Source organism: Protopterus annectens, chromosome 5.part1 (assembly GCF_019279795.1).
Source record: "Protopterus annectens isolate FY-2018-M chromosome 5.part1, PAN1.0, whole genome shotgun sequence".
Taxonomy (NCBI): domain Eukaryota; kingdom Metazoa; phylum Chordata; order Ceratodontiformes; family Protopteridae; genus Protopterus; species Protopterus annectens.
In genome coordinates, this window is record NC_056736.1 from 395,626,055 (window position 1) to 395,638,554 (window position 12,500).

General features: G+C 37.9%; 1 protein-coding gene across 1 annotated transcript in view; it reads left to right on the forward strand.

The window, feature by feature from the left end:
* The window catches only part of NHS (NHS actin remodeling regulator), a 1,450,195-nt gene that overhangs the window by 428,244 nt on the left and 1,009,451 nt on the right, over nt 1-12,500 (forward strand). The window lies entirely within an intron of this gene.

Below are 12,500 nucleotides of genomic sequence, written 5' to 3' on the forward strand. Positions count from 1 at the left end.
GCCAGAAATAGTAGCTTAAGGTTATTCCATCCTTTACAGTCTTGCATTATGATTTGCCATTTAAGAGTTATGTTATGCTGGTAGAATTCCTTGTTGCTCTGGAAGAAAGTAATTCCCAGATATTTGGTTTCTTCTTTCATTTTTATTGCATCTATTAGTGGTATTAATGAGATAAGTTTGAGTGCCCTTAAGGGGAAGATAATAGTTTTATTGAGGTTTAATTTGTAGTTAGACATGATTGAAAATTGTTCAATTGCAGTTATTATTTTGGTTATATCTGAGTTTGGTGTAGTGAAGTATATGTTCAGATTGTCTGCGAAGACAGTGAGATATATTTTAAAGTTATGTGTTGAGGGGGGTTATGATATGTGTTTTGTTTAAAAAAAAAAACAGGGGTTCTTGGTATAGGTTGAATAGAAAGGGCGATAGCGGACATCCTTGTCTTGTTCCGTTTTTTTATCATAATTCTATCTGACCATGTTTTATTTATATATAGGGATATGTATGGATTGACCAAGCTCAATGGAAGGTGCTGAAAGTTGGATTACTTTTGTGGTTTTGTGTTAGCCCAATAAACAGTTTGCACCTTCATTGTTGAACTGGTGTTTTTTCTTGGTTATATGTATGGATTGCTATACAGAATTTGGATGATCTGAATGAAATTGATAGGTATGTCAAAATAGGGTAATGTTTGAAGTAAAAATTCTAGGTTGACCCTGTCAAATACCTTGTGGGCATCTACTACCATTGCATAGATATTTGTATTCCTCTGATTTGCAAAGGATATTAATGCATCCAGTGTTAGAGTATTATCGCTGGTCTGTATTTGTGGTGTGAACCCAGATTGCTCTGGAGAAATGATTTTCTCTATCAGGTTTTTTTTTACTCTATTTGCGAATATTGAGGTCAGGATCTTTGTATCTATATTTAAAAGGGAGAGGGTCTATAATTATCTGGGTTTTTGGGGTCTACATAAAAAAATAGTTTTGGAGGCATTGAAGTGAATATCATTTATGTTGTTATTTATTAGATAATTTAGCACATAGTATAGTAGTTTAGCAATTAGGGGAGTGAAAGTTTTATAAAATTCTGATGTAAGTCCATTGGGTCCTGGGGCCTTATGTGACTTAAATGTTTAAGTGTTGCACTTATCTCATTGATGGAAATAGGTTCCGTTAGTTTTTTTCTTGATCTAAATCCCGTTTAGGAAATTTTAGTTTTTGAAGAACATGCTCTCTATCTTCCTTAGAGGTTTGTAATGTTTGTTCTCCATAGATTTGAGAATATATTTGTTCGAATACTTTGATAATTTCTTCATTTCTTGTGTAGATTTTGTCCCTGTAATTTATTTCTGATGTATTTGAGGTGGTTTAATGTTGAGATGATGATTCTGGCCAAAGCTCTGGATGGCATTTGGGCTTCCTTTGCGTAATTAGCCAACATTCTTACCTCATAAAATGACAGATTTCTGGTTTCTAACATATAGGTTCATAGGTTCATAGGTAGGTACTAGGCTATCTGCCCAAGGGCATTTATAAGCCTAGCCAGAGTGTGTTGGCTTTCGCCTCCCTTTTAGATTAGTTTCCTGGGTCTCTGTCCAGCAGGGCCACTGATGTAATCCCAGGTGTAAATTTACGATTTCCCATCCACTCGTCAAGATTTCTCTTGGAAGAGAGTCAGTGAGGGGCTTTGCCTAACATAAATTGGGATTCTATTCCAGAGCGAGGGAAGCATGTCCTATTAATTGTTGTGCTGAGGTTTAAATCCCTAGAGCATGTGGCTCTAAGAGATTTGGTTTTCTTTAGGTGGAGCATGTCCATTAATTCAGGGTTAGACATGGCCTTGTACATAAGGCAGAGGTCTCCTCTGAGAAGGGGGTAAGAAGCCTAGTAGAGCTGGAGTTTCTTTAGCCTGACTGCATAGGGCATCTGTTTGAGGCCCATGATCCTCTTGGTGAGGTACTTCTGGGGTCTTTCTACCTGTTGCATGTGTCGAGTAAGGTACATCCCAAATGGGGCATTGTACTCTAGTATGGGCCTGATGAGCGATGAGTAGAGGAGCACAATAACCTCTCTTGATCTTAGATGTGAACCCTTTTGTGATTAGGTGGGCTACATAGAAGGATTTTCTAATCACTTTGGCAATGTGATTGTCAAAGGAGAGGTTGCTATCTACTTGTGTCCCTAAGTCCCTAATTACATTTTCCATACTTAGTGGACTACCTCCTATGTGGTAGTTTGTGGGCACTTTGTTCTTACCAAAGGGGATGATTATGCACTTTTTGGCATTTAGCTTAAGGCCATGATTCTGACACCAGGTATTTGTCTCTGTGAGACCCTTCTGGAGGATGTCTGTGTCAACCGGGGAGTCAATTATGCCCCCCAGTTTGCAATTATCTGCAAGCTTGGTCAGCCACAGTCCTCCCATGCTTGCCTGTACCTCAGAGAAGTATATACCGAACAGGAGGGGTCCCAGGACCGAGCCCTACGGGACACCAATTTCAAGTTTGGTTATTAGGGTTATTTAGTAGTTCTCTTTCAAGTTGTTCTATTTCCCTTTTCAGTGTATACTCCTTTTTAGTTTTTTTTTTTTTTTTTTACATAATATGCTGCTTTTTTGATGAATAATCCTCTGATTTGTGTTTTGGCCACAGCCCATTCTATGTCTATTGGGACTTGGGATCTGGAGATATTTGCAAGGGATGTCTTTAATATTTCTTCAACATCTATTTTGATGAGCAGGTTAGTATTCAATGACCAGCTATGACCTCTATTTGCTAGGTACAGTTTTTTGTTCCAGTTGATAAACAATGTAACTTTGGAATGATCCGAGAAACATCTAGTGTGTGTAACTACTGTTGGATTCATGTTAATGAGTATGTCTGAGATTAAAAAGAAGTCTATTCTTGACCACATTTTGTGGCACTGTGAGTAGAATGTGAATTTCCCAGACTTATTCTCATTATTCCCATATTTATAAGGGTTATATAGTTTAAAGTCTTGTTTAAGTTCATTTACAGCTATTGTGGCTTGTTTATTATGTGTTTTAATCGGATTCAATTTGTCTTTTTCTGGGTTTGGATATGTGTTCCAGTCACCCCCAATTATTAGGTAGTGATCTTTAAGTTGGTTTAGAATTGGGTAAAGTGACATAAAAAAAGTGATGTTGGTTACTACACGGTGCATATAGATTAAGCACCATTATAGGTTTTGGTAATCCTGGGTTGGTAAATGTTATGTAACACCATCTTCCCTCTTTGTCCGCCTTAGTCTCAAGTATCTTGTCTTGAAATTGATTTTTAATTATTATGGCAACCCAGCACTGTTTGTTTTATCCCCTGTTGCTATAATTTGTCTAATCCATTTTTTTTTTATCAATTTCTGTCCATTGTTCCATAGTTAAGTGTGTTTCTTGTATTAATATAAGATTGGCTTTGGTTTTCAGGGTAAGATGCAAAAATAGTTTTCTTTTTTCTTTATTTTGGAGTTGTTTAACATTCCATGTCTCTGTTTCCCACATTTATTTGTTAAGTATGTTTGTTCTACATGACTTGTATGTTAATTTGGTTTTATGGTCTTTGTATGTGATGTTGATATATGTTTTTGGAAAGCATCTAACTATTCCTGTCCCTTCCCTGTGCCTACCCACTGTACCCCTGGACCAGGAATAATCAGGGGGAATAAAGTGAGACTTTAACATATACTTTTAGTTTCCCTCTGGTTGTGTTTTCTCTTTGTGTGTAGGTTTAGAGCATGGTAGCTCCTTTACATTACTGTATGCAATACGGACAAAGCTTAACAAACTAGTTCCCTAAAAAACACTGCTATGAAATATTCCTAGTCTCTTCCTTAAAACTATTATACAATTATGGTGTTATGGTTACAGCACAGAACTTATAGCTTTTTAGCATGCAGCTTATTCCTTCTAATGTATTTTTAAACATGTTAGTATCCGAATCCTCAGTTAGCTATATCAAGATGCACAACAATGTAGCACAGATTTTAAGGCAGACTTGTCTTGTTTACATTTTCCTTTTCCGTATTCTTCTCTTACCTTCCCCTCTCCTTTAAACAGTTTTTCTGCCCTACTTCGGTGCCTATACAGACGTCTGTGCCAATGTATAGCAGATTCCAGGGAAAAAGAACGTTACTGGCACCTATAATCAGAAGCAGGAAAATGAGGGAAAGAGAAAAAAAAATGTTTTCAGGCTTAGCCACATATATATTCTGCCAAAGCCTACATATTTAGATTATGTTTATGTTTCCTGCAGTCAGATAGTTTATATTTGTGTGTTCTTGTATTTTCCTTTTCTAAAATGCATTTACACTTTATCTTTATTCAAGTCAAACATCATTATTTCTGTCAGACATCCTTAAGATAGGCTGGTTCTGACAGTCTCTCATGTAGTAATAAAGGCTGTATTATTTATGATAAGTCTTAAGAGATTCAAAGTCTTATTGGTTGTTTTGGTAAAGTCATACCTTATTCTTCAGATTCTTGCTTTGCAGGTTGCTGGTCATCTTTCAGTCTGGTTTACCTTATAAGCTGGTTTAGATTGATTTATGGGTGTTTATGGTAAGATTAACTTCTTAAACTTACTTCATCTTCATTTTAGGTCATTTTTAGTTTGTAGTGGAGACCTTGAGATCGAAGGGGGAATGATTATGCATACCAGAGTCCCAGGAGGTGGTTCCTTCCTATAAATCACGGCAGATGTATTTTGGTTCCTAGACATTTTTCTTTTCCCTTTCCTGTGTTCCTCGTGGCTCCCTTCGTTGATTTAAGGGCCTAGGAAGTAAGGGGAAGCTCTCAGGGTTGGTTCCCATCTATAATGGTTATGATTTTGTCCGTTTTTCACTCGAGGGACACCTACAACATTTTTGTTGTTTTATTTCATTTCTGGAGGTGGAATCTGCCTGAAAACAGATAGGAATGTCTCTTTTGTCTCTTTGGGGTTAGCAACCATGTATTTAAGCTCTTTAACACTGAAAATTAGTTGATTTGGCTGTTTCATCTGGAATGTGATTTTCTTTTCTATCACAAACCCGCAATATGAAGACAGAAGTTACCTTGCTTGCCTTATCTGGATGGAAAGGTCCTAGGCAAAGGAAATTTTTATTATTATTCCAAGTGAGTGTACCTTTCTTCTTGGCTTCAAGTAGGATTTTATTTACATCTTGATAGTTTAATATTTTAATATAAACAGGTCTCGGTCTCAGTGATGATTGTGTTTCTCTCACAGCTCTGTGGGCTCTCTCTATTATCACTTGCTGAGTTTCTTCAGGGTCATCCAGCAGGGATTTTATTATGAGTTTGATAGTTGGTATTAGTTTATTATGTGACACAGTTTCAGGGATTCCTCTGATGATAATGTTGTTTCTTTGTGACCTTGCCTCAAGGTCTGTTATTTTTGTTTGTAAACTTTGCAGATCTTTGTCATGGGAATCAGTTCTTTGAGCAATACAGTCTATTTTTATTTCATTTTCTAGTATTTATGCTTCAGATTTTTCCATTCTAGTTAGTATTTGGTTAAATGAATCACCAAATGTTTAAAATTGTAAAGATAGTTCCTGTATTGCTTGCTGAATAAGTAATAAAGCAGTTTTAATATCTTCCAGGTTAGCTTGCTGGTCTGCCTTGGTTTTGCCTGTAGATTTAGTATTGTCTGATTGTTTATTTGTCCTTTGTCTTTTTGGGGTTGTATCTTTATCCGGTGAGGCTAGTACTGAGAATTTGGTTTTAGTTGTTACAGTGTCCATATTATTTGCTTCTTTCGATGTCCTGCTGCTTGGTGCTTTCTCAGACTTTGTATACGAGTACAGGGCCTCAATACCACACGGCTTCAGTTGTTTCCAAGATCTTAGATAATCCTGTTGTTTTTAAAAGGAATCTGCTGCTTTTTTTTTTCGTCCTTTGATTGCTGTTTGTTATCTGGAATAGATGTTCAGTCTTATTTCTGCGTATATTAGTCTGTGTTGTCTTCTGGGTTTATTTTAATCCAGGGAATTTCAGAGAGCTAGGTGCTAGCAGTGCTCACAGAACAGTGGCTATCTTGAACTCCAAGTCTAAAGGATTCGTGATATCACAGTTTATAAGGTCTCTTATAATATGTTCTATTCTAAAGCTGACAGGACTGTAATTATCTTGGGCAATTGTGTGACTACCCTTACAGAGGGGCATCACCACTGCTTTGCTCCACTCATCAAGGACAAAACCAGTAGCTAAACTTAAGAATTTGAGTATTTCTGCAAGGGCATGTTTAACACCATTAATTAAGTAACCGGTTATATAGTCACATTCCCTGGAGAAAATATTTTTGGCATTATTTAGCACTTTCAGTAAATGATCTCTAGAGATAATTGAAGGAATTAGTGATTCACATATTTTGAAGCTTTGAATAGAAGTAGCAGGGTGAAACTGGCGCTAAATTTATTTGACAGTTGACAGTAGCCTTTCGTTTGACACTCATGTTGCTAAAGTAGTTAGGAAAACCTTCTATATCGCCCACCTGATCATGAAGGGATTCACATCTAGATCAATGGAGGTCATCGTCCCCCTGTACTCATCACTCATTAGACCTATGATTGAGTACAATGCCCCGTTCGGAATGTATCTGACCAGACACCTGCTGCAGCTTGAAAGGCCCCAAAAGTTCCTCACCAAAAGGATAAAGGGTCTCAAAAATATGTCTTATGCTGCCCGACTGAAAGAACTCCAGCTCTATTCAGTCTCATACCGCTTGCTCAGAGGTGACCTGTGCCTGACATATAAGGCCATGTCAAACCCAGATTTGATGAATATGCTTCACCTCAATAAATCTAGATCCTCAGAACCACAAGGACGGAGACTTAAACCTTGACACGGTTATAAATAGAACGTGCTGGAGGGACAGATTCATCACCCAGAGACTCCCTATGCTGTGGAACAAAATCCCGGTACATGTGAGGCAGAGCACCTCGCTGGCCTTGTTCAAGAGGAATCTTGACCAATGGATGGGAGATCGCAGATATACCCCAGGGATTACTTCAGTGTCACTGCTTGACAGAGGCACAGAAAAATGATAGGCATAGTTTTTATTCAAACTAAAGGGGTGGCAAAAGCCACATAACTATGGGCTAGGCTTATAAATGCCCTTGGGCAGATAGCCTAGTATGAACCTATGAACCTATGAACCTATGAACATGTATATTGACGCCAGTTGGGTGAGAATAGGAGACCCATTATGAATACATTCTGGCAATGCACTGTAATGTTTTTTGTTTTTTTTTCTAACATAGCTAAAGAAGAATTTATAATTATCTTTGGCTTCAGAGGCCAACCTAAGTTGATAGGCTCCTTTAGTAGATCTTATAAGAGTTCTTCAGATTTTGTAATGCTTTTGATATTATCCTTGAGAAGATGTGTTATAGATTTACTAAATAATTTAAGAATCTTGCTTCTTTCATTGTATACTTTGGACACATCTACACCCACAGACACTTATGATTCCATTACCACAGTCTCAGTGCTCACACCCACACAGTAACATTAACATATCAAAATAAATACACATACATTCTTATTCACACAGCATGACTTATCGCCACCTGCTGTCTGTGCAGGGTGAAACACCCTATTCATAGTGTCACCACTGGAACACCTATGTGTGAGACACAAGGGCATGTCTCACATTTAATGCTTTTGAAATCCTGTCCTGTCCCCACATCATGCCTCTCAACTGCCCAGTTTTTCACAGAATGTCCAGATTTTTGCTTCATATTTTTGGCCTGTTCTTCATAAAATGTGTTTTTTGATAAATCGTTGATAACTGAAGTATTTAAATAATGACAGACATTTCAGTTTTAGAATTCATAACCTTCAGAAAATGTATGCTAATACATAACCTGTTATTCTATCAAAATTCTAAGTTTATAAGAGCAATATTTAAAAAAAAAGTCCCATTTTTGGGCCTTTGTTGGCCCATTATTTTTGGCTTTGTCCAGATTTCTTATGCTAAGAAGTTGAGAGGTATGCCCCACACTAGCATAGTTCAGGTGCCTGTGAATCCCAAATTACAAAAGTACTGAAGCTAGACAGCATGCTAGGAAGGTTGTTTACACAGATCCCTCTCAGTGTGTACCGCTTTTGCACGTGGCACTCTGAACATCATTGCATTGAACACACAGATGTGAGTTTATTAATCAGAATGATCTTTCATTCAGCCTGCAAACTTTGCAAATGACCACAAATATCAGCCATAGCATTAAATTAAATATGTGTTACTTATCTTGGGCATGATACAGAAAAGATTAGTCAGATGTTTGCTGCTCTCTGAAAACTACATGTAACTCAACCGATGTCAAAATTCTACTTTCTTCCCTTAGAAATTTTCAATGTTGACCAACATAGTGTTTGCATACCTAGTGCCTGTGACAAAAAAGGGCCTTTCATTTTTTGAACACTGACCTGTCTCTGTCCATCCATTCCTAGCTGCCAGATCTTTTGTAATTGTGTCATGTTTGCTATCTGGTGATGCTTTCTCTGTCCTGATGATAGTTTTGCTTTCTGACCTGTCCTTACTTACATGTCAGGTCAGTAGCCTTTGGTCTACTGATTGCCTGTCTGCACCCTGATTACTGGAGAAGTCAGCCTTGTTGTGTAGGATTAGAGCCATGGAGTGGTGAGTAGCAGACAGATAGCAGGAGCCATTGTAATGTGGCAGTCACTCAGTAATGCTATTATCTCCCAGGAGGAGAGACATGTGCAGTGATACCAGGGGCTTTATATCACTGCCAGTTCTTTTATAGACTTCTGATCTTCATCAGAAGTCACACGTAGGCTCCACCTCCTGAGACAGGAAGGAAAGCCATCAGCCCCTTAATCTTATCCCGCTCAGTCAGCCCTAAACATGGGTTGCCAGTGGAGCAGATAGATACCTTGTTTCTGTGTCCTTGACTGACCCATAACTTGATGCATTCACCCCTTATGTAAAGCCCTTCAAGTTCATACCTCTTTTGGGGAAGGAATTGTATACTTTGACCTGCTTAGGTGACTTACCCAGTCATACAACATACAAGCTGAAATTGATGGAATTTGATCCAGTTTATAAAGGTCTAGTTCATTATCTAGCTCATAGACAGACAGACATGTTTCTTCCCCCACTGTCTGTTCCTGTTCCTATGCCTTACCTACATTACAGTCAGCTACTTTACTAAACAGAAGAAAACCATCAAACTGAAGATACAGTAAATTAACCTATGTCTTGACAAGCAGATATGCTGTAGTAAGCCTGCTAGATTTATTTATGATTATTGCAGTCTGGGAGTCAGAGAGGCCCTAACATATGTGCTATGAAGGTAAAAAGGTTAAAGCAATGAATTCTGATGCTCCTCTCACTATTTTGTGCAATAAAACAGCAATAAAATGACCTTGGTACTATTTTTTCAGTGATGTGAATCTTAAAACCTTTCGGCAGACAGAACTGAAATTAAAACAATGGTATGCAAAACCTCTGTAAAAGCTAAGGAATACTTTATTTTACTGGAGCTTGTTCTCTCTCTCTCTCTCTCTCTCTCTCTCTCTCTCTCTCTCTCTCTCTCTCTCTCTCTCTCTATGTCTTGCCTTTAGAATTATAGAATGCTAAAGTCCCTACCCTGTCTATTCTTTCTTTATTCATTCATTGTCCAATTACCCTCTAAATCACATTCAGGAACACTGTATTTCTTCTATGACAGAAACAAAAACAGGCAGATACATTTCATTATAGGTCAATAACACAAAAGAAAGGTGGGATTAAAAAAAAATAATATGCCTTATATAATTTGTAGCAACATACAGCTGGTCATAAATTCAACTAGTGAGGTATTTTTACCCATATTTCATGTATGGTGTACTTGAAGCAAGGTATCTACTTCATGTTGCAGGAAACTGTGCAATAAATCAGTTTTTTCTGCCTTCAGAACTTGGAGTTGCTTGCCACTCTTTACTCAGAAGATATCCCTGGGTCAGACTGCACTGACTGTTCATGGTTAGGGTCCCTCAGCATGACACTCACAAGGGGTCTGAAATGTTGGTCTCTCTCATAGGACCGTGAAGGTACGATCTAGGAATTTCCTCAAGTGTGGTTCCAGAGATAGATGCAAGATGCCATAAAAGTGACACTGAGTCCACTTTATGTAAGGTAAATGGCTGTGATCAGCTTCAATCTCTTGAGTATAGATTCCAGATATTTGGATAGAAACAATGTATATATAGATTCATTCCTTGCATCTAACATTTGAAAAGCCTTCCAAATGTGCCTTCTAAAAATTTCATGCATTATACAGTGTTGCTTTATTTTAATTTGTTTATTTTGTGTTCACTTGTTTGAACTTGTAAATGGGTTATTTCATCTTCCAGGAGCCCTTTCTATTACTGAGGTGATAGCCACTTAGCTAGTATCCCAGCCATCACAGTTACTAACCTTATGATGAATATACTTGCTAAGATATTATCTGATGGGAATTTACCAATAATGCCTTGGCATTTCCTCTGGTAGAGAACTGAGAGGCTGTGATAGTGGGGCTATTTAATTAAACAACATATACAGGTGCTACTACTATGAGTATCTGCAATGTATCATTAATAAATGCAGTTTGCATATCAATACGGTACAGTAGAAAATAATATTGATAGAAACTGATAATGTTGGTGGTCAGAGATGGCTGGAACAAAAGGCAATAATGCCAGTCTTACCAAGGGAGCTAGTGCCCTCTGAATAATTTATATGAAATGTATGATAATAAGTAATAATCAGCTGACAGTTCTCTTGTTGTATACCCCTACACAGGTACACCTGTAAAGTGTGTGTGGGGGGTTGTCGAACATGCAGTTTGTACACATAGAAGATTGATAGATGTACGCCTGTAGTGCAGTCTGTACGTGTAGTAGATTGATAGATGTACACCTATAGTGCTGTCTGTACATGTAGTAGATTGATAGATGTACACCTGTAGTGAAGTCTGTACATGTAGTAGATTGATAGAGGTACACCTGTAGTGCAGTCTGTACATATAGTAGATTGATAGATGTACACCAGTAGTGCAGTCTGTACCTGTAGTAGATTGATAGATGTACACCTGTAGTGCAGTCTGTACATGTAGTAGATTGATAGATATACACCTGTAGTGCAGTCTGTGCATATAGTAGATTGATAGACGTACACCTGTAGTGCAGTCTGTACCTGTAGTAGATTGATAGATGTACACCTGTAGTGCAGTCTGTACATGTAGTAGATTGATAGATGTACACCTGTATTGCTGTCTGTACATATAGTAGATTGATAGATGTACACCTGTAGTGCAGTCTGTACCTGTAGTAGATTGATAGATGTACACCTGTAGTGCAGTCTGTACATGTAGTAGATTGATAGGTGAACACCTGTAGTGCAGTTTATACATGTAGTAGATTGATAGATGTACACCTGTAGTGCAGTCTATACATGTAGTAGATTGATAGATGCATACCTGTAGTGCAGATTATACATGTAGTAGATTGACAGAGGTACTCCCGTAGTGCAGTCTGTACATGTAGTAGATTGATAGATGTACACCCGTAGTATAGTTTATACATGTAGTAGATTGATAGATGTAAACCTGTAGTATAGTCTGTACATGTAGGATTGGTAGAGGTACACCTGTAGTCAGTCTGTACATGTAGTAAATTGATAGATGTACACCTGCAGTGCAGAATATACATGTAGTAGATTGATAGATGTACACCTGTAATGTAGTCTGTACATGTAGTAGATTGATAGATGTACACCTGTAGAGCAGTATATGCATGTAGATAATTGGTAGATGTACACCTGAAGTGCATTCTATACATGTAGTAGATTGATAGATGTACACCTCTAGTGCAGTCTATGCATGTAGTAGATTGATAGAGGTACACCTGTAGTGACTTGGCACTCCACTGTGTACAAGTATGCAGTAAATGAAGAAACAAGAAAGCAGAACTCTAACACCATGTATTTATTAATGCTTTATACCAGTATATGCACACGGCAAATATCCCGCAGTATGTTCAGTGTATGTATACGTATAAGGCAGACATCGCCAGTGCAGAGGTCTGAAACCTAAGGATAAAAATAAAAATTGTAAGAATTTAGCTGGGTTTGTCAGCTATAAATGTCACATTTGAATAAATGTAGCCTGTAGGTACTGTGTGTTTAGCAAAACAATCAATGGTGAAATTAGTGTTTGGAAGAGCTAGACCATTTAAAGGGATATGAGGTTTTGGTGCCTTCATTCACTGCTGTGCCATGTCACTGCATGGGCTTGCAGACACGGGGGGGGGGGGTCGTTATTTGTCAAGAGTGATCCCTGCAAACAGATTTGTAAACAGAGAGAATGAGAGAAGTACAGGCATGTGGTTGGACTGATGAAAGTGGAGGCAGAGCTCTTGCTGTGTTTAACATAGTCTGCACTGATTACACTCGATTGATTTCCTTTTGGCTAGTGGGTGTTAAGATTTAGATCAGA